This window comes from Sus scrofa, chromosome 3, assembly GCF_054392235.1.
Source record: "Sus scrofa isolate SSC_HxYL_T2T_F1_AM1 chromosome 3, Sscrofa_HxYL_maternal_Yorkshire_Landrace_v2.0, whole genome shotgun sequence".
In the NCBI taxonomy this organism is placed as follows: domain Eukaryota; kingdom Metazoa; phylum Chordata; class Mammalia; order Artiodactyla; family Suidae; genus Sus; species Sus scrofa.
Genome location: NC_139385.1, coordinates 127,477,091 through 127,499,231, shown reverse-complemented (window position 1 = coordinate 127,499,231; position 22,141 = coordinate 127,477,091). Strand labels below are relative to the sequence as shown.

The window sequence follows — 22,141 nt, the reverse complement described above, 5'->3', positions numbered from 1 at the left end:
ATGGAACAGAAACTAAACTTCCACAGAACTCTTCTCTTCAAGGGATACCAGTCTTTGGCGGGAAATACTTCTATAGAGGACAATTACCTGGCTTGGTTGTATTTTATGAATCATTTGGGCCCTGAGGAATTTTCTTTGATCCCTCATGTAAAGATGAACCTCTTTTGGGCCTCCACAGTACTCTGAATAAAGTACACTGACTCCAAACAGTCTGCTATCTTAAATACACCTTCTATATTTATAGAACCAAAGACAAATTATGCATAATTTATCCATGTGTCCAGAGCCACCATATTAATCTTAGTAGAATATTTGAGTGAATGAATGAGTGAATGAATGTTACTACTAAAAAATAATGTACTTTACTGAAGTTTCAGGTGTATCCAGTTGTCTCTTTGGATAATCTCATCTGCTGCATGGTTAATACTGACCAATTCACTGTGCGACATGAATTGTCATCTAACTCAGCATCCACACTGGAATACACTTAGGTGCTCTGAAACTGTCTTTGTTAGGTGCTGTGCACCCCAGTGAGCTTCCTCTTGGTGGCATCCCAGACCCTCCGTGGAATGGCACCAGCCTCCCCTCATCCACTGACTTTCTGCTGCTTCCCGTCTCACCTCCACCTCAAAGAGCACAGCTCCATCAGCTCCAAGCCTGGCTGACACTGCCTGCCCCATCCTCTCCATCCCCAGTCTTTTGACAAATGTTCAGCTGAAATCTACTGAGCCCTGGGCCTTGCACTATGCACTGAGTTACAAAGATGACTAGATATGGTTGCTCCCATCAAGCAGGCCACAACAGACACATCAAGAGAGACATGCTCACAGAGCCTAGTACAAAATACTATGTAGGACAAAAGGGGCATTGACTAAGGCTTCAGGAGCAGGAGCTATTAAGCTGGAGCATTCCTTGAACTACATATTGCCAATGGGTGCAGTCACCAGTCCTCAAAGCAAGAATCTATGCTCCACCCTCTCTTCTATTTCTTCACTTCCTCAGAATAAATTCATAGGGCGCAGCCATGTAGGATATCAGGCATCCTTCTTCATGCATTGCGTTGGATGAGTTTTATACCCAACACTGTCCTACAAATAAAGGCTATCTGAGATTAGGGAGGAGGAAACAGGAAGTAGGAAGCAACTTAAAAGGCAGCCCTCAAGTGTTTGTGGTGACATCTTACAGTTATTGCTGAGCAAGGAGGAGATGATGGCATTGCCACTGCCCATACATGAGCATACTTGGCTCTTGTTCTGGGGGCAAGTTCACATCATTGGAAACCTTGGTCTTTCCCTCAGCAAACCATTCAAGGACTATTTGAGAAAAAAAAAATGAGTCCTAGGTTCTTACCTTCCGGTAAGATCAAGAAAGCACCAGCATTTGCAAATGGGTGTCAGGTTTAGGGGGGGGAAGTGCCAGATCAATCATGTAATGCTCTGGGAGAGAAAGGCTTATAACCACTGCTCTTAATGTCAGGAAAAAAGCACAGAGAATCACAGATGGCAGTAGCTCTAAGTCAGAGAGTCATTCCGAAGGTCCCATATTTTGAATCTAAAATTCCTACAGTTTAGGAATATTCCAACCAATGTATTTTGCTTATATTGTCATTTTACTGTACACACAAGTGTCTACCTAAGCCTTAAAGGGCTCTTTCCATAAGTATAAAATTACAATTCCAAGTTATAAAGCAATGTGGTCACAGTTTAATTGGCAGTACTTTTCCCTCGGAGGTACATAAAATAATGGTGCATCTTAAAATCAATAGTATCTCAGATGCTTGAAATACAGAGGCTCCTTGTTTATCCAGTTAACCCACTGAATCCTAACTGTAATTAAGTTTTCTCTTTATGTGTCGCTCCAGTTGAGTTGAAAGCTTCTCCAGTCCATTAGCTATCCACCTGAGCTCCGGAAAATATGTCAGTGTTCTTTGTGTTCTCTGGAAGAGAACAGCAAAATGTGAAAAACTTTAATATTTAATACTGGCCTGTTATCCTCATAGCTGGTTTCAGGAATTAGAGGGGGATGACTTCATTGCTCTGCAGGCAACTATATTGATGGCATGGGCTTCACTCTGTGCAACAGATGTGCTCCTGGAGAAGATGTGCTTAATTGAGATTTTCTTAAATTCAATTGTGCTCCCACAGAAAAACAGTTTGCTTAAGAATCACACACACACTCACGCTCACACACACATGCACACAATTTCACTTGAGAATCTTAGGAACAAGGATCACAAGACTACTTAGGAGGTCCACATGCTGAGGTTCCTGACCCTGGTGGCCACTGCCACTCTTTTGAAGGATAATTATCTCTTTCGATTTACTAACCCAGAAAAATTGAAACCTCTTCCACATTACCTCTTACACGTGGGGCAACACGGTGTTACTAACAAGTATGTAATTCATGTATCTACAAGCCTTTGCTATATGCTTTTGTGTCAAAAAAATAGGAACGTTCAAAGCCAGATGCTCAGCCTTGAGGAAGGGATTGCCATTGATGCGATTTTCAGAACAAGAAAATGGTCCAGGTCCAAGGAAATGGTGTTCGGTCACAGTATCCTAAGAGTGTTCAGTCGAAGGATTTTCTCCTCCTGTCATTCTGAAAATCTTAATGGGTTTGAATTGACTCGCTGAGCCATGCTGCTGAAAAAGATGCAGAGTGTCAAGCTTTCATGTTTCCAGTCATGCTTTTGGTGGGGGGGGAGACCAAAATGCACCTCAGAACTTCTGGGTTCAAATGTGTTTCACCAAGAAAAAGAAATCATGGGATGAGTCTTCCCAAGCACCTGTCATGTTCCCTGCCTTTCTCTGGGTCCCTCCATGGAGCAGGAGGTAGAACCCCCTTACTGGTCCTCACTCTCAGGCAGTTGACCATGAGGATGTGGGGGGCAATAAGAATAGAGCCACCTATTATCATTCTCCATCATAAGTGACTAGGCATAGTTCCCAGTGCTGTAACATGAGAAAAAAGAACATTCACATGTATGCGTAACTAGGTCACCATGCTGTATAGCAGAAAATTGACAGAACACTGTTAAACCAGCTATAATGGCAAATATATATATATATATATATAAAAGAACAGAGCCACCTAAGCAGCTTTACTATCCCCAGGGGCCCGGGTTATAGTTGCCATAGGCCAATGCCTCTGACATCATCAAGCCTGCAGTCTACGAATACCTTCACCTTGGTGGGGAGATGGAGTCAAATTAGTGGAGGAACGTGCCCAGGGGCTGGCAGTGGTAATAGTGCTTCCAGCAACGCCTGCAGAAGTGAAGAGCTCCTTACAGCATGTAAGAGGCAGGCCCCTGGAGGTTACAGGAGAGACGTCATCCTGAGAGCTTTCTGCCACCTGGCAGTAACACCTGGGCACTCTCTCACTTCACTGCACAAACTGCCATCCTTCTGGAGGCCTCTGATGGGCTGGATCTCTCTGTTCAATATCAGTAAGAACCACAGGCAGGGAACCAGAGAAGCAGGTAGAGAAGGGTATTGCTCTGTAGGATGAGGCACTATATGGCTGAGAACTCACCACACCCCGATGGGAAATATAAAAGGGTAACATGACCTGCTCTAGAATCAAGGCCTATGGGCTATCAATTAAATCATGTGCCTCAATACAAAACCGGATGAGGACACGCTTCTCGTACATCCTCCACACAAGGCCAAGAGCCTTCCTTCCTGCCCTTTAGGCAGGCTTTTGTCTAAATAACTACAAGGAGCTCAGTGAAGGGAGGGAAATATGGCTTTAAGGAGAGAAGAAATGCTAGTGATTTAGTGGGGTAGTGACATGTGTGTGGGGGTGGGGGGGTATGGAAAGCAGTGAGGCATTCTTCCAAGGATTGGGGACCATGAGCTCAAGTTCCCACCAATTAAAAAGTATGTCACTTTCCCATCTGCCCTGGAACAGGAGTTGAGCCCACATGGCTGAGCAGTGTTGCTCCAATTCCACCTTCCCAACAAGAGAGGAGAGGTACAAAATACTAAGTACAAGGATACCTAAGTCCAACCCTCCCAGACCTTTCTGGACACAGCTGTGCATGACCCCCAAGTCTCACCTCTGATGAACCCCAGAGCAGTGCATTGTTTAAACTATTCAAGTTTCAGAGTAGCCTAGACCGACTGGGAGCTCAGCTCTCGATTTGCCCCTGAACTACACAGATGTCTAAGCCAGAGATGTTCCTTGGCAATGCTGGCAGATGAGAAAGTGGGGATCATCTCTCATATTTCTGATTTATGCATTGCCCAGGGAGTGTCCCAAAGCCGCAAGCCTGAGTTCCATTAATTGCTTCCTTGATCTGAGACCAAACTATCACACTCCCTGCTAACATGTTGGATTCTCCAACATAGAATTACTTATTCATGAAGTTATTTAGGCCTAAATGCTAGTCAAGTTTTTCATTCCCTTACCTCCCCTAATAATCTATCACTGGAATTATACATTTGATCCCCAATTATAAGCTAAGACTTACCTCCAGAGCCCTGATATTGTCTTAGAAAATGTAGAGTTGAACCCAAAACAAAGCCAGTAAAGAAGGCATCTAAAATTCCTTGGCACCACCCTACAGTTTGAGTCTTATTTAAAACAACTATTCATTTTAATGACTGTTCAAGTTTATTTTCATGAAAATGTGTTTTACATAAGCCCCAAAGTTTCTCATACAATTAATTCCCTTCACAAAGAAACTGTATTTCAAACCCAAAATGGTCATGCTGGTCTCCATGACCATGGAGATTGTTTCTTTCAAGTTGCTGTTGCCTTTTTAACACTGTAATTAAGTTTAGGGGGAAAAAATCATAATGCAAACCAAATAAATCTTGCCCTTCATATAATTATGTATGGTATGTGGTGAGAAAAAAATGATCTAGGCTTTGTTCATCTTAAAATACACTTGGCAGCCACTTCACTTAATAAGCTCCTTTCTCTTTCTGGGAACAAGAAAGTCATGAAGTCCAAGCTATAGGGGAGGAAGGCTGGCACCTCAGGAGGGGACATCCTGCAGCAGAGACCTGCATGCCGGAGCTCAAAATGCTGCTCTGATCTGCCTTCTTCATGATCATGAGTTTGTCTTTAAGTCTGTCTCTCTGGGTCTTGCTTTCCTTATTGTTTCTGTCTTTGGTAGGGCCTAATTTTTACATAATGAGACAAGACCCAACAGAGATGGCTGGCAAACCCTCAAGCTCCTGGAGAACCTCTGGGCCTCACTGAGCACCACCCATCACTCCAATCTCTTCTCTTACCACCCCTTCCACTCCCCAGTCACATAGGACCTAGCCTGAGACCCTCTCCCCCTGGAACCTCACAGCACTCTCTTCCAGGGGCCTGCACTCCACAGCCATGAGCTTCCTCTGTGTCTACCTTGATCAGATCTCACCAGGAGCAAGTGGTCCCCTGGCTGCTTCTCACATGTTTACAGGCCTTGGAGAACCTCTAGGGAGGCCACAGAATGGGGCGACTCCTCCAACCTACCCATTGTCCGCCCTCGCCTCCACTGCTGATAATCAGAACTTCCACCCTGGGCTATTCCAAAGCTAGCCAATATTCCCAGTGTCTCCAAGTTCTGTACCCTCCAACCCAGATAGAAACTATTCTAAAATGTCCATCTAATCAGGTCATGTTTCCTGCTCTGCAGCTTTCATTACCTCCATTGTTGACCAAGTGTAGACAGACCCTTACGCTGACTTTTGGAGGTCTGGATCCCGCCTCTTCTTCCAAGTTGATTTTTCCAGCATCTTCCTCCTCAGAGACACACTGGACTGCTTTCCAATCCCTGCAAATATCTATCCTTTGATTACCTTCCCCATGCCTTTGTTGATGGCTATTCTTTCAACTTGTTTTTGTTTTTGTTTTGTCTTTTTCTAGGGCTGCACTCATGGCATATGGAGGTTCCCAGGCTAGGGGTCTAATCAGAGCTGTAGCCAGCCTACACCACAGCCACAGCAACACCAGATCCAAGCTGAATCTGTGACCTATACCACAGCTCACAGCAATGCCAGATCCTTAACCCACTGAGTGGGGCCAGGGATCGAACCCGCAACTTCATGGTTTCTAGTCAGATTCATTAACCACTAAGAGACAATAGGAACTCTCAATGTTCTTTCAACTTGTAAAGCCAAGGCACCACCTATTTGTTTGTATCCTATGCACTACCCAAGGCTTGGCTCCGTCTTTTAAGAAGTTTCTTCTTTCCCATGTGAACCCCACAAAATCCTCATGGAGCTCACTTAAAGCTCTTACTTTGTTTCAGTAATGAGCAAAAAAAAAACACCCAGACCTCATTGTGCATGTTTGCTGTCTACAAGGGTGACTCAGCTGGCACCCAACCTGAATGCTCCCAGGGGCTGAAGCCACATCTGATTAATCTCTCAATTTCTTCTGCCTGGTCTAGTGGCTTGCATTGAATAGGCATTACAGTTGTTGACAGAATAACTGAATGAAATACTTCCCCAGAGTTTTATTTTATAAAGAAGCAGCTCAGAGAAGGCAGGAAAGAAGTCAGTTTGCTTAATTCGTTCTGGATTATGCTTGGCACTTGATCACACCCAAGGAGGTAGCAATCCTTTAAGTCTCAGATTAAATGTGACTTTTATACTGGGTTTTGTTCTTCTTGGGCTCACTATCTCTCTCACTCTCTCTCACACACACAAACCCTCCTGTGAGTGGCGGTATAGAGCAGAGAGGGTGGGGGAGGAACTTCTCCATTCCTGGTGTTTTCCTGCATGTGAGGTGTGCCTCCACCAGCATCACACTCCTGGCCTCTCTCCACCCTTCACTCGAGTGTGCTGAGTTTACACTGATGTCTATAAAGAAGCAAATGAAGGGGAGCCTGATCCTGGGTAATCCAGCCCTCCTCCTTCTCCCTCTCCAAAGTAAGTTCCCTGAAGGAAGCACAGACCCCTGCTCTTCCCATAGTGAAATTTACTGAGACGCCATCACCCCAGCCCAGGAACCTTTGCCCAGTGGCCAAGCTGGGCAAAATCTTCCATTCGTGTCAGGCTGCCCAGTGTCCAAAGAGATGAGCTACATTCTCCAATAGCAGCTTCCTCCTGAATTTCAGTGCTATTTTGACTTCCCATTTGCCTGAACCTTTCATCTTACTTCTCAGTTGGCCCAGAAGTTGGGTGAGAAAGAGGAGACCGCTTTCTTATAACAATTAACTTTTTTAATCGGACCCTCAGTTCCAGGAGGATCACCTCTTCTTTGTTTTCAGTGTGTTCCTAGTACCTGGTGCGTATTGAATGCCAAGTCCTAAGAAAGATTAGTTTAAAGAAATAATTAAGTGTTAATGCTATGGAGGAAAACTAAGAGAAGAAAAAATTGTAAGGGGGCAAGAAAAAAAAGGAGACAAGAAAGAAGAAAGGGAAGGGATTTTACAAGAAAGAGACTAGAGAGGGAGAGAAGGGAGGGGAACACAAGAACAGCAATGAAAGAGGAAGGACAGAACAAAGAGAATGAGGGGGGAGTCGAGAAGGGCACATAGGAAAAGTAGAGTGCTGAGGCTGGCGGTCCCCACACCACAGCTGGAGTGATCTCTGGGAATCAGAGCTGGACCTCGGCTGACTCCTTAACCCCTCCATCCAACTCCCACCTGCCTCAGGGGGCTCCAGGTCCCCTCCCCCAACTTCCAGTCCCCTCTCCTACCAACTTCCACCTCCCCCTCAACTTCTGGTTCCCCTTCTCTCCCAACTTACAGTTCCAGCTGCTTCCTCTGAGGAGTGAGCTGTCACTTTCCTGCCTCTATCCAGGGCGAAAAACTAGGGTGGATACAGGTGAAAGCGCCTTGAAAAGGGAAGCTGCCCCAGAGAGGGGGGTTACTGTCTCCAGGACACCCCAGCCCTACGGAGGTCAGGCCTCACCCAGGAGGCTTAAAGAGTGGCCTCTGCTGATCACAGCAATGCCTTTGGCTCCCCCCACACACCCGGCCACCCTTCTTTCTTCCCGCCTGCCCCCCTTGCTGTTCAATTCTCATTATCCTTCTGCTAATCGAGTGGAGCTGGGCACTTGATCAAAACTATTGGTTCTGTAACTCACCCAAAGGCATCACAAGCCGAGACATTTATGACTGTCCCGGGACATATATCTCTGTGATAGATCTCCTCCTCCCTGAGCTCTCTGGCTGCCCCTGGAGTCTAGACACAGCTCACTGCAAAGGATATTTGAAAGCAGGAACCTGAGACATGTTACAGGGCTTCCTTCCAGCACTCCACAGCCCTGCTCCTTCGACCGGGGGCAAGAGGCACCAGCCTTTCTCAGAACACAAGCAGGTAAATCAAGATTCATCATTTATTCATCAGGTCTACAGATGAACTAGTATCACCAGGCAGCACTCACCACTCTGTACTCCCCAGGACTCTGTCACAGTGGCGATTTTAAAAAGAAATTCAGCTATTGATAAAAAAAAAAAAGAAAAAGCACATGCACCCTGTTTAAACCAAAGTCATATCACCTACAAAACAGCCCTTCTGCATTTACCTGTGCAAAGTACATTGACAAGGATGATGGACATTGTGGTTCTATTTAAAACCTTATGTTTTCCTCTCAGAGTTTCTCAGATGACTTGACTGGTACCCTGCATCAGTCTGCTAGGGCTGCCACAACAAAGTCCCACAGACTGGTGGCTTAAACAACAGAAATTTATTCTTTCACAGTCATGGAGTCTGCACATGTGAGATTACAGTGTCGGCAAGTTTGGTTTCTTCCAAGGCCTCTCTCCTCAGCAGGCAGATGGCCGTCTTCTCCCCGTGCATTCACATGGCCTTCCCTTGGGACTGTGTGCCTGTCTCTTCTTCTACGGACACCAGTCACACTGGATTTGGGCCACCCTAATAACCTCGTTCTGACTGAACTGCCTCTTTAAATCTTCCATCGCCAAGTACAGTCACACCCGAGATACTCGGGGTTAGTGAATGTGGAGGGGACACAATTCAGCCCGTAACACACCCTGTACCAAACTCTCTCCTCCAGTCAGACCAGAGTAACCTGGACAGAAAAATAAAGACCCAGCCTCCATCTCTCCCAAGAACATGGAAACTGCTCACATATCTCAGGAGCACCCCAATTCCTCAGCCACAGTGCTTTAGGACAACCGTGTTGGAACAAGGTGTCCACCCAATTATGGGTCTTCCCGGTTCTGAGGCACTGAAAAGGGATAAACAGCCACCACCAGAGACATCAGCTTAACTGCCCAGGGGATGTGAAGCCATGTGTTAGAGCTTCATGCCCCCAAAAGGAGAAGTAAACCCTGGAGGAAATGGCTAGAGAACCTCAGTTTCGCTGGTCAACTTCCCTGAACCGTGTCTCTTCATCTGTACATGGAAGGAAGAATTGCATCTACTTCATGTGGTTGTGTGAAGATTAAATGAGAATATCTTGTTCTTCTCAACACAGCGCCTGGCACATAGTGAGTGCTCCAGACCCACCACCCAGAGTAACAGTGGAAGCATCCATGGAAATCAGGGGTCGGATTTTGTCACCCCCTGAATCTGCTCCAGCTTTCCCACTTCCATAGCCTCAGCAGGGCTCTTACACCATAGGATGCCTCCCTCCTCTTCTCCCCGCTCCCTCAAGGGCCAGCTCCAGCCCCACTTTCTCCCAGATGGTTCCAGAACTCTCCAGTACCCAGAGTCTCTCCCTCTTGGGCTCCAGCAGCTCAGGGTTTCCACTGGGCCCTGGGCACGGCCTTGGGCTTCGGACTCTATGCTCTGCTTTGCTCCCATGGAACCCTCTCCCGCGGGAAGACCCCACAGCTTCACTCCTTTGTGTTCTCCTTGGTGTTGTCCCTCCAACACTCTCTGCATTTCAACCCTCTGTCCTTCTTCACAGGATGCCCCCAGGGCACCTCTTAGTACAGTGCAGCCCACTTTGTGCGCCCGGCTAAAGCTTTCCTTCCTGTCTGGTATACTTAGGCAGCAGCTCTTCAGCCTCTGTGCACCCGCAGCCACAAACGCACAACCCTAACAACCCTTTATAAGCATTGCCACCCACTGAAGACCTGCTATGGGCCTGGCACTGGGCTGGGGGCTTCCCCCACGTTGGCTCCTACCCTCACATCAGAAGTTCAATGACCCCCATTCTGCAAGTGAGGAAACCCAAGCTCCCAGGGAACTGACCTGCTCTGGGCCACGTGAGAGTCAGGAAAGAAGGACTGTGCCTTTTCAAGTCTGTCCGGCTCCCAAGACAGCCCGTGTGCTGTGACACCAACGATTCACAAATGAGGAAAACGGATCCATAAATCACAGGGGGTGGGGCATGTAATGGAATACCTACCACCCAGCAACAAAAAAGCATGAACTACTGCCACGTGCACCACCATGCACATAAGCAAAGAAGCCAGACACAAACCACAACTGTATGTTGATATGAAGTTCGAGAACAAACAAAACTAATCTACAGCGATAGAAATGAAAGGAGCGGTTCTGAAGGAGGAGGCGGGGGGGGGATTGACTTGGAAGGGGCTTGAAGGAGCTTCTTGGAGCGCTGGAAACACTCCACGTCTATCTGGGTGGTGCTCACACCAATGCATATGCATGTAAAAATTCATATCCTACACTATATATGTATGTTATACCTCAATAAAATTTTTTTGAAAAACATCTCAGGGAGGACATGTGTAGTTTTTAAAATATATTCAATATTATAATTTCATATTTGGAAACCAAAAAAAAAAAAAGCGACTCTATTGCTTTTGAAACACAAACTTTAAAGGAATTTTCAAGATTTATGTGTTTCTCCACAGGAGACATCTGTTTAAAAGGCTGAGGCGCACTGCACTGAACTGTTCACACTCTGCCTCGGTTCCCAGCGTCCCCCCCCGCCGCCGCCCCCGGCCGCCACTAGACTCAGGGCACCCGAGAGGGAGGCACCGTTTTGGTACATGGACGACAAACAGCGCAGGGTCTTCTGGGGCACACAGGAGGCGGTAAGGAAGAGACTGTCCCCCTGGTGGCCAGATCGGGTCCCCAAAAGTGACTGGCTGGCCATCCCTGCCCTCCAGACCCCACGACACGCTGAAGCAACCGCAAATTCAGGTCCCAGACTGCTCTTCCCCTGGCCCATCCATCATTCGGCCACATTTTGCAATTCAGAAAAAAAGAGGCAAAAGCAAGCACTGTGGAGAGCCTTGTTCTCAACCAAGGGGTGGCTGCTCGGCAGGCCTGGCAGGGCGCTGAGACGCTGAGGGTCTGACTCCACCCCACTAATCATATAAAATTTCCCCAGCCAATGCCTCTGCCCCCTGTGGGAAGTTTGCTCTTCACACAGACTCCGGGCACTGAGAAGCTGCTGGAAGTTGCTCTTGGAGGCAAGAGGGGCTTTGCTGTTCTCAGAACAAAGCCTTTAATTTTTGTGGCAAGAAGCTTAGGTATTTCATGCTGCCACTCTCATCGTGAACTCCCAGGGGAGGGGGTCAGTGTGAACTTCCCTGTATTGAACACCAGGTGCATCAAGCCCTCATCCAGGTCCTAGACTGTGGTGGGCACGTACAGGGAAATTCACCACCCCCTTCCCTGGGGCTTCATCATGAGAAGGAGAGCATTCAGGGAGGTCCAAGGCTCAAATTTGTCTTGAAGAACTACCCTATGCCATGAGATTGTCAAGAGGGTGAGGTGTCTTTGATGGCTGATCCTTCCCCCTGAATAGCTGGGCCCTGGAAAGAAAATGCAGACATTACTTAGCTCTCTTTCAATGGAGTCAAATGTGAGTCTGTGACACATTCCAGCCGTCCTTACTCTGTATCAGATCTCATAAATTTCCTAGAGATTTCCCACCTGGCCGTCAGCTTTGAATTACAGGTAGACGCCAAGGCATGCCTGGGTTTAGTGAGGACCCAAATGATATAGGCACTTGCCTTCCTCTCAAGGATACCTCCTCATCTTTGTCAGATTCTGGAATAATCCCAGGTTTCCACACACTGCGTTGTCCACTCCTTTAGAGAAGTTAAGAGAAACTTTAGAAACTGATTATAGGCTCAGGAATGTCCAGCCTCTTGGTCTTTCTTCCTTGGAACCAGATGCACAGATTAATTGGCTGATCCTGGATACCCAAGAGGTACCAAACACAGTCAAGCTATCCAGTAACGTGAAGAAAAGGAGATGAGAGACGAGGATCCTATCTGGAAAGTCTCCAGAGACAGCCAGAGTAGAATGTCACTTGGGGATCTTCCAGTCCCTTCCTTCTTTTCCTAAGTGTCTCCTGAGGTCCCAGAGAAGGATAGGGGCCACCATCATCCTCCCAGAAATCTCAGGGTGGGAGTGGGCTTCAGGCCAATCATCTTAATAACAAAAGTCAGGAGCTCCTCTCTCTTGCAGTGAAGCTACAGGGTTGTTCTCCCAACTAAGTCTCTCACTCCCTCTCTGCTACCCACATTTGCAAAATAAGTTCTTTGGCACCTCCAGAGGAGGAAGCCCAGCACGGGGCCCACTCCCACCCTGGGGTTCACAGACACTCTGCAGTAGGTGCTCATCTGCCATAAGACCTACAGGGCAACCAGGTAGCAAAGACCATTCTCATAATCCTTGATAGCAATTTTTATGATCGAGACGTAGGTGAAAACTTTCACATTCATTCATGACCATTTGAGGGTATCTCTGATGTATGAGGTACACTGAGGGTCACAGAGATGAATTGTCCATGTTTTCTGCCCTCAGAAGCTCTTAGTCTGATAGAAGAAAACTCGTGTTTGACAACAGAATACAGGGTAGGCCATGAGAACGATCTCCAGGAAGGAGGCCATAGAGGAAGGAAACCCCTCCTAGTTGAAGGAAACAAGAAAAATGAACCATAGAAAAGAGGAAATTTGTGTTGGACTTTGGAAGAGAGATGTCTGGGTACATGAGAAAATGGGAAGGAACTAGGGGAAAAGCATTATGAGACACAAAGATGCTCACTACCCATTAATAAAAAATTACTTCCCAGGAAGCTATCTCAATTCTAGCACTGGTCACACCTAAGAATATAATTTCAAAACATATAAAGCAAAGATTGGAGTTCCCATCATGGCCCGGCAATAATGAGCCCAACTAGTATCCATGAGGATGCAGGTTCAATCCCAGGACTCGTTTAATGGGTTAAGGATCCAGCATTGCCGAGAGCTGTGGTGTCGATCGCAGATGCAGCTCAGATCTCGCATTGCTGTGGCTGTGGTGTAGGCTGGCAGCTGCAGCTCTGGTTTAACACCTAGCCTGGGAACTTCCATATGCTGCACTTACAGCCCTAAAAAGAAAAACAGAAAGAAAGAAAGCATAGATTGACAGAATTGCCATGTGAAATTGACAAATCAGCAGTCACAATGGGAAGTTTTAGTACCTCTCTCAATTAATCCCGCAAGGAGAAAGAAAATTAGCACAGGTAGAGATTTGTTTGTTTGTTTGTTTGTCTGGCCTCCCCCGGGACCTGAGCCACTGCCGTGACAACGCCAGAGCCTTAACCTGCTACACCACAAGAGAACCCCATTTTATGTGTTTGTTTTTAGAAGATCTGAATAACATAATTTAAAACTTGACCTAATGAATATCTATGGAGCTTTCTGGATACATGCTTATTTCCCATCCACTCTTCAACCAACGTCTCCACTCCCAGGCCTCCTCTGAAACAGTCACCCCAAGAGTAACCTACGACCCCTCAATTACCAAATCCTTATGCTGCTGCTTTTAAAATTGTTGGTCACTCTCTCCTTGAAACTCTGAAAATTATACTTCTACAACGCAAGTTTCCTAGTTCTCTTTTGGCTCGTTCACTGTTTCCTTTATGTGTTTGACTTCATCTGCTGATTTTCATAAGGTTTTGTCCTCATCTCTTTTTATTCCATTCCACACAACCTCCCTGACAACCTTATTTCACACCATGGGTTTAGTCAGAAATGCAAGTTTAGGAGGTAAGGATTTAGGGCAGGAGCCAGCATGGATGTGGCTACAGCCCAGAGGCACCCTTGGTGAGCACCCTGGTGAATGCCCGGGCATGATGTGCACGGAGGCTGGAGGCCTGGAAGGGTGACAGTCTCCCTCTGAATTCAGAGCAGGGACCACAAGTGTCCTCTTCACCTCTGCGCCAAGTTCAATACCTAACCTATAATAGACATTTGATGAAAGTTTATTACTTGACTGACCACACACTGAACTTTGCATGTTCTGTAGAAAGCTCCAAAAATACAGCCTGTTGAGAAACATTGTCATCAATCTCTTCTGAGCCTCCTCAAGGGCTCTCACTCAGGCCAGGAGCTCTAGTCCGACCAATAGCCAAGATCATGGTCCAGAGGTCGATCTAAGCCAACCTCCTGTGAGGCCACTTGGATGCTGCATGTACTGCTCTGTAAAACCAGAGCACTATCTTCAATCATAAGATGCTGTATCCTGCTCATTTCTTCCTGTCCCTCGTTTTCCCCCTCCCCGGTATAAAACATCCCTCCCTCCACCAACCACACAGCTGTGAATACGCCAGCAGCCCCAGGGAGAGACAGGGCACGGGCACCCTTTGCACTGATGACTACGGATGAGGGAAAGAGACTTCTGGCAAAGCAAAGCGGCCATTTTCACAATTTTTCATAAGCACATAAGCCAAACCCCAAGCTGCTGCAAAATCGGTCTCCTGTCCTTTCACATTCTTGAGGCAATAGAAGTTCATTTTCTCATCATATGCTGTAAATTACAGGCTGAAAAGGTGGGTCGCGTCTGACTTCAGCCTATAAATAGCTGGTCTTCCTTTGCTTTCTCGGAGGGGCCATTCTCAACAGAGGCTTAGCCCCATGCACCCCCAGCAGAGGGACAAAAACACAGGAACCAGAAGTCAAATCTCCCTCCAGTGAACCCAGAGGCAAAGCCTGGAGTTCTTCATGCCTCAGAACGAGAGAAGACCCTGCCCAGTACACACATATTTGTCTACGAGGCAACATCTAGGTAAATCCACTCCTGTCTCTCTTCATCTCTCTTACGCACCCCTTCTGCAAATAGCTCCCAGCACTGCCCCAGCATCTTGTAAAATAAAAATCAAAGCTGAGCAAATAATTTAAGACTCATGTTTAAACCTTTCTCAGGTTCCCGAATCCATTGCCTCTTAAAGTGAACGTGCCTTTGCCACAGGCTCCTGAAGCTGTTTAGGATGACAGCAGCCCCCAACCTCCGCCCACCCCCACCCCACTGAAGGAGTTTGTTTAGTGTTTAAGGAGCTCCTCACAGGGCATGTGAAAGGTAGTTTTTAATAAATCGACAATATTATGTCTCACCAGTTGCATACCTGGCGCAAAAGAGAAAGGGAAATGAGAAACAAAAGTTTTGTCCTCGAGGAACACGTAATCAAATAGAAGAGACACACCACACTCTGTGAAACAGAGAACAGGAGAAAATTGGGGCTCCAAGTTCAGTCGAGTGGACTAGATGGAAAACATGCTAGAAGCGCAAGGAGAGTGATCTGTGAGGATGGAGGGCTTCCTGGTGGAGGTGAGGACTCAGCTGGAGCCTTTGGAGACCCAGAGAAGATGAAGGGGAGAAGCTAGAGCCAAGAGAAGAGCATGAGAAAAGGCAAGAAGGCTAAATAAAAATCACATTTGGGGAGCTGTGACCTGCAGGCATCACAGGCAGAAAAATGCATGATGTGTGTTATGGGCTGAATTACATCCCCACCACCAACATTTGTATGTTGAAGCCCTAATCACTAGGACCTCAGAATGTGACTGTATTTGGAAATAAGACTCTAAGGGGGCGATTAAGGTAAAATGAAGTATGAGTGGGCCACCACCCAACAGGACTAATGTCTTGATAAAAAGAAATTAGGACACAGACAGGCACGGGGGGGAAACCACACCGAGACACGGAGGAGGCGGCTGTCTGCGAAGCCAAGACAGAGGCCTTCGAAGAAACCCACCTTGCCAACGCCTTGATCTTGGACTTGCAGGCTCCAGAACTGTGAGAAAATGAATTTCTGTTGTTTAAGCTCCCCAGTCTGTGGTACTTTGTTAGGCAGACCTAGCAGATTGATACCATCAGGTTGTTGTCCTGGAAAAAGTTCTCTGAAAGTGCCAGGGGCCAACCCAAGAGTCCAGGCACAAGGCCATCTCGGGCTGATCCAAGGCAGAGGCTGTGAGAATGGATTAAGGAGTGAGAAGGTAATATTGAGTAGCCCTGGCTGCTGGTTGCAGGCAGGGATGAAGGATGTCTCTAAAATCTGAGGAAGGGAGTTCCCGTCGTGGCGCAGTGGTTAATGAATCTGACTAGGAACCATGAGGTTGCGGGTTCGGTCCCTGCCCTTGCTCAGTGGCTTAACGATCCGGCGTTGCCGTGAGCTGTGGTGTAGGTTGCAGATGCAGCTCGGATCCCGCGTTGCTGTGGCTCTGGCATAGGCCGGTGGCTGCAGCTCCGATTCGACCCCTAGCCTGGGAACCTCCATATGCCGCAGGAGCGGCCCAAGAAATAGCTAAAAAGACAAAAAAAAATTAATAAAATAAAATAAAATAAAATCTGAGGAAGAAGGACTCCACGGAAGCAGGCCACCATTTCAGTCCCCAGGGGTGACCTTCTCCACAGAAACCGGGTGCCATCTCCCTGCCCCTTCCCAACTCCAGTCTCCATGTGGCAGGAGACACCTTTAGTGTGGAGGGTGCTGATGAGCTCACCCCCAATACCCAGTGCTTCATGCTGACTTGAGCTCAGAGCATCTTGGTAGGAAAAACGTTCCATCCTAACTCACACCTGCTCTGGCACTGCCCTGTCCTGCTCTTGGCTGGAGGCGGGTGGATAGTCAGAGAGAAATCCCTCCTGGGGACACAGTCATTAAGAGACTCTGGAAGCAAAGTGTCTGTCTCATCACTCAGTCACTGGGGAGTCCAGACTCCTCAATCACTCAATTTCGAGAATCTCGGCTTCAATCACGGACAACCTCAAACCCCAGACTCCACAGCTCGTGCTGGAAGAGGGCAATCAGGAAGTACATATCCTGACTCCTCGGGGACACCGGGACCTCAAGACACCTAATGCGCTTCGGCACATGATGGCTTGGGCTCACTCTGCGCAGGCACCCAGGGCCCGTCATAGTCGGCATAGCTGATTATTCAGGCAGACGCAAATGTGTCTGTGGTGTGCAAACTGTACCCTCAAGGCAGCACAGCTATGCACCCACCAGAAGAGCTACAGTGAAAACTGCAGGTATTGATGTGGACACAGGGCAGCCGAAAATCCCCGCACGGCTGGTGGTACAACCGCTGTGGAAAGCTGTTCAGTAGAAGCTACCAACCGTGGTAATACAGACACCTTTTGGCCCAGTCATTCCATATCTAGGTACTGAAATGTGTGCCTGTGTGCACCAAAGATGTGTACAACGGCAGCCGTACTGTACCAGAACCTTCCCAAATTGACTGGGAATGAAAAAGTACAATGACAAACAATGTGGAGTCTCACGGGCATATTAGGAAAAGGCAGCAACACAAAAGACCGCCTACTGCATGATTCTCTCTATGGAGAGTGCACAAACAGGCACGAGGAACCATCCTATGGAGTCGGAAGTCAGGTGGGTGCTTATCCTTGGGGTGGGGGCTGGGGAACCCTCTCCTGCTCTAAGGAAGGGTGAGGGAGGTTTCCAAGGTGCTGACGACATTCGGTTTCTTGAACTTGGTGCTGGTTTTATGGGCCCGTTCACTCTGAAAATTCAATCTGCCATGCACTTATACTTGTGCAATTTTCTATATGTATATTTCAATTAAAAGTTTTTAAAAACCATAGCCCCATATGGCAGGAAAATGACTCTTTGCATGGAGGAAAACAAGGCACAGAGGACGTAAGTAACTCTCCCAGGGACAGATGGCCAGCACGAGCCAGAGCCAGGACTTGAAGCCAAGTCGTCTGGCTCTAGAGCGAGACACTCAACCACTCCTCCATACCTCCTCTCAGGAGAAGAGGGGGTCTCAGCACATGTCCTGAATTGACTGTCTTGTGTAAACTCTGTAGAACCCTATGTATGAGTGCGTGATTCTTAACAGGTGTCCAGAGTATGTCTTATGTGGATATACATCAATCCCACTGGAGACCACTCGCAGAGGGCAACATGCTTTGCACGAGCCGGAAACAGACCAAAAGGACAGATGAATAACGTTAACTTTATATCATGGACAACAGCAATGAGTCTTTAGACCTGGAAGCCATTTCTCACCCATACCCTCCCACCCTCCTAAAGAGTGGTCCAGGCTTGGAGTCCCTCTGGGTTGAACTCTTTGGGCAATAATTGATGATGAGCTCTCCTTCCAGGCACCTTGGAAAACCTATTTGATCCTGGAATTTAGAAAGATATCTCAAGGCTTCAAGGACCAACTCACAGGTCAGGAGGCTGCTCGAAGGATTTAGGATGCAGAATATGAGATGGAAACCAATGGAGATCTAACTGGACAATCTTTCCTCTAGAGAAGGGCTGGTGCCTGACTTCAGTCTCCTCATCCTCACACTCATTCATTCAACAAGCAAGCTCTTCTGCCTGAAGACCCTCCTGCTCCTCTACTCCCCGTGCTCCAGGCCTCACACCTGCTCATTCCACAGGAAACAAGATGAAGCAGCCCAGAGACATTCAGGATGCTCTGTGCAGAACTGCAGGTCCAGCCTCAATGCCCCGGAATTCAGAGTGCCGGGCACCCCAACCTCCCTGCTTGCTGCCAACTTGCTCATCTCCCCACGCAGAGCTGGCTTCCGCTCAGCTCACAAATTTCCTCTCCTTCCACCAGCACTGTGACTTTGCAGAGTCAGACTTTGACTTCGATTGCGAGGCTCACGCTGACCACGCCCTGGTCCCAAAAATCCATTGCTGCCTCCAACTCACTCCCTCCTCACCCCTTCCTGGGAACCAGGCCTTGCCCTTGGGTTCCCTGAGGTCTGGAGCCAGGCTCTCAGAAGCTTCCCACGCCCCAGCAAGGCTTCACACGGGGACACAGCCCTGTGAAAAGCAGAGTATCTGGGGAGTCTGTCTCCCCACTCCCAACATCCCAGGGGAGAAAAAAATAGTGCCTGTCAGAAATGTGATAGAACTGTCAAAAGTACATCAAAACAGCTATATACATTGCGATCTCTAAGTCACAGTTCCATTTGTTCTGTGACAGTGTAAAAATAACAAAATTTCCATCAAGATGGAAAATAAAAATGAAGGAACCACTTCAACGGTATGTGAAAACAATGTCTAAACAAAAGTCCCTTTTTCCCTCCCCAGCAGCCTCCTACGGGTAGCCACCATTTAGTGACATCTCGCTCCCCACCCCCTTCTCCCTCTCAGCACACCCCGTCCTTCACATCTCATGCTCTTCTTTCTCTTCTATCTGGGCGTTTTTCCCACCCTGGGCTCAGGCGGGGAGCAGGTCACAACCATCTGGATCTGAGGACGGGTCCCGACGGCACCCAGGGGCACTCCCAGCTCGGTTCTCCCAGCTCACATTCACCAGACATCAACCGGGAAGACACCTCGGCCCTCCACCTACAGGATTCACATGTTTCTGTTGGCCTGCATGAAGGCTGGGGTGGGGACACTCTTCTAGAAGGCACCAGGAGAGAACCCCCCAGAGCTGGTTGCTCCATCGCCGGTGCTATTACAGCTATTACAGTGGATCACCCCGGCTTGCTGTTCCCCAAGTAAGCCTCAAACTACATGAAGGCAGGAGCCCATGATCCTTTGCCTTGCCCGCATGCCCCGGTCCCAGCCCAATTTCTGCCCCAGAGGAGGAAGGAGCTGAAGAAATATTTATTGAATGAATGAACAAATGAATAGGAGGCTGATGAGAATGTATGAATAAATGACTGTCTAGATCACAGAGAAAAAAGTGATTGTAATATTTATTTTTAACCAATGCTTGTTTGCATCAAAATAATATACGCATATGGTCTAAATAAAACTCACATAGAACGAACACTTAAAAAGGAGACCAAAATCTCCTTCTGCATCACCCCTCATCCGCCAGTCCTGATCTCAAGCGACCGCATCCATCTTTTAGCTCCTGTTCTGATCTGTACCTTCATATATACCTTGATTTGCCACTCAAGGTTAGTGTGAAGACGCCATGTGATGTTTAGAGCAAACTCCAGCAGAGAATCCCAGCAGAGCGCCCTGGAGTTCTGGAGCAAGGCCATACCATCCACAACAGAGAACTATACACCACTCAAAAAGTAGCTTCTGGCAGGATAGCAGGCCCTGGCAGAGACAGAGAATCTGAGGCATCAAGGAGACCATGTGGGCAGAACCACCCACCACCAACTGGTTCTGTCAGACCCATCCAGTCATAAGGTCAGGTGGGCCCAGCCGCAATCCACAATAAGATCAAGGTGTTACATGATCACAGGGAACAAACCGAGCCACAGCGCACAGGTACGCTGGGTGAGCAGACAGCTCCAACTCGTCTTCCTCCACTACTGTATGGCAGCGCTGGTCAAATAACTCCCTAACAATTGCCCATATTCTTCCCCTTCCACAGCAGCAAGGAGCCCATGTCATGAAAGCGGCAGCATGAGAAGACGGAAGGTTTCTGGATGCCCTGGTTGTTACTTGCGGCAGAGCTCCCAGAGAGGGCCTCTCAACCCATGTCAGACAGTGACATGAGAAAAGCAGAACTCTCTTAAGTCAAGTCACCGAGGGCTGAAGGTTGGTCATCGCCACCACAGAGCATAGCCTGTCCTGACCAGTACAGACCTTTCCATCTTTCCATAACGCTAGTCACCATAAAAATGCCATCTCAGCAGACTCTGACACTGGCTGGGTAAGCCAAGCAGGGCTCCAAGAGCATATGACGTTCTACTGGAAAGCTGGACCTCAATGAACAGCCTCCTAGCCTAGTGATAAAAGGTGAACACCGGAAAGAGAACTCATAGACGCAGAGATGTGAGTCATGGTTGCCAGAGGTTCCGGGGAGGGAAAAAAGGAGAAATGTTGAGCAAAGGGTACACAATTTCAGTTATAAGATGAATAATCTGCGGGGATCTAATGTACAGTCTGGTAACTATTTTCATAATACTGTATTGTTTATTTGAAGTTTGCTGAGAGAATAGATCTGGTGTTCTCACCACATGCATACCAAGAAATGCGACTGTGTGAAGTGATGAATGTGTTCAGATCAGCTTGACTATGGTAATCATTTCATACATATACGTGTATATCAAAACATTGTGTCATACACCTTACATATATACAATTTACCCCAATAATCATAGAATAGAAATGTTTTATTTTACGGCCAGTGGCATTTTTTTTTTTTATTTTTTTAGGGCCACACCTACAGCATATGGAAGGTACCAGGCTAGGGGTCGAATTGGAGCTACAGCTGCCAGTCTACACCACAGCTACAGCAACACCAGATCCAAGCTGCATCTGCGAGCTACACCACAGCTCACGGCAATGCCAGATCCTGAGCCAGACCCACTGAGCGAGACCAGGGACCGAACCCACATCTTCCTGGGTATTAGGTGGGTTCATTTCTGCTACACCGCAACGGGAACTCCAGGTCAGTGGCATTTTATCTGTTGAACTGGACATGTTCAATTACTTACCAAGAAAACGTGCTTTAATACTATCACGTGGTACATGATATAGAAAATGTGCACCCCCTGATTTCACCATAAGGATGGTTGCTGCAACCTGTCCCCCTATGAATATATTTCCCTGATTGGTGCTAAAATCAATCAATCTCCATGGAAATTCAACCAGTCAGAACTGGGCAGTCGTGAACTGCTCACATTCAGAGTCTTTGTCTACCCTCGTTCTCAGAATGCAATAGCTTGGCCATAATGTTAATTAATGACACACTTTGGAAGCAGCAAAAAATCAATTGAAAAATTACCTATAATTTGTGGCTAATAATCAAATGAAACTCATCACAAAAATGCCAAGAGCATTTGAAAGATCACAGTGAGCCCAGAAACTTGGATTCAGAGAGAGGAGCCGCGGAAGGGAGAGATGTGTGTGGTCCAGAGTGGTCAGGGGAGTGACAGAGAGAGCCAGCCTAGCTGGCACAGAGTCAGACAGCCGAACAAAGGCCACGCCTCAAGAACAACCAATATAAAGTAGGTCTCATCCCCTGGTGGTGGTGGGGCGGGGGGTGGAGCAGGTGGTAAATCTGTAGATATCAGAGGCTGGAAAGACAGAAATTCACGGTATGTGATGCCAAAATATTCAAAACTGTTACCTGCCATTTCCTGGG

The 22,141-nt window shown here is 47.5% G+C and overlaps 1 protein-coding gene across 3 annotated transcripts in view; it reads right to left on the bottom strand.

Moving 5' to 3' along the window:
- The window catches only part of LOC102165540 (uncharacterized), a 1,338,477-nt gene that overhangs the window by 1,241,742 nt on the left and 74,594 nt on the right, over positions 1 to 22,141 (bottom strand). The gene's annotated exons all lie outside the window — the stretch shown is intronic.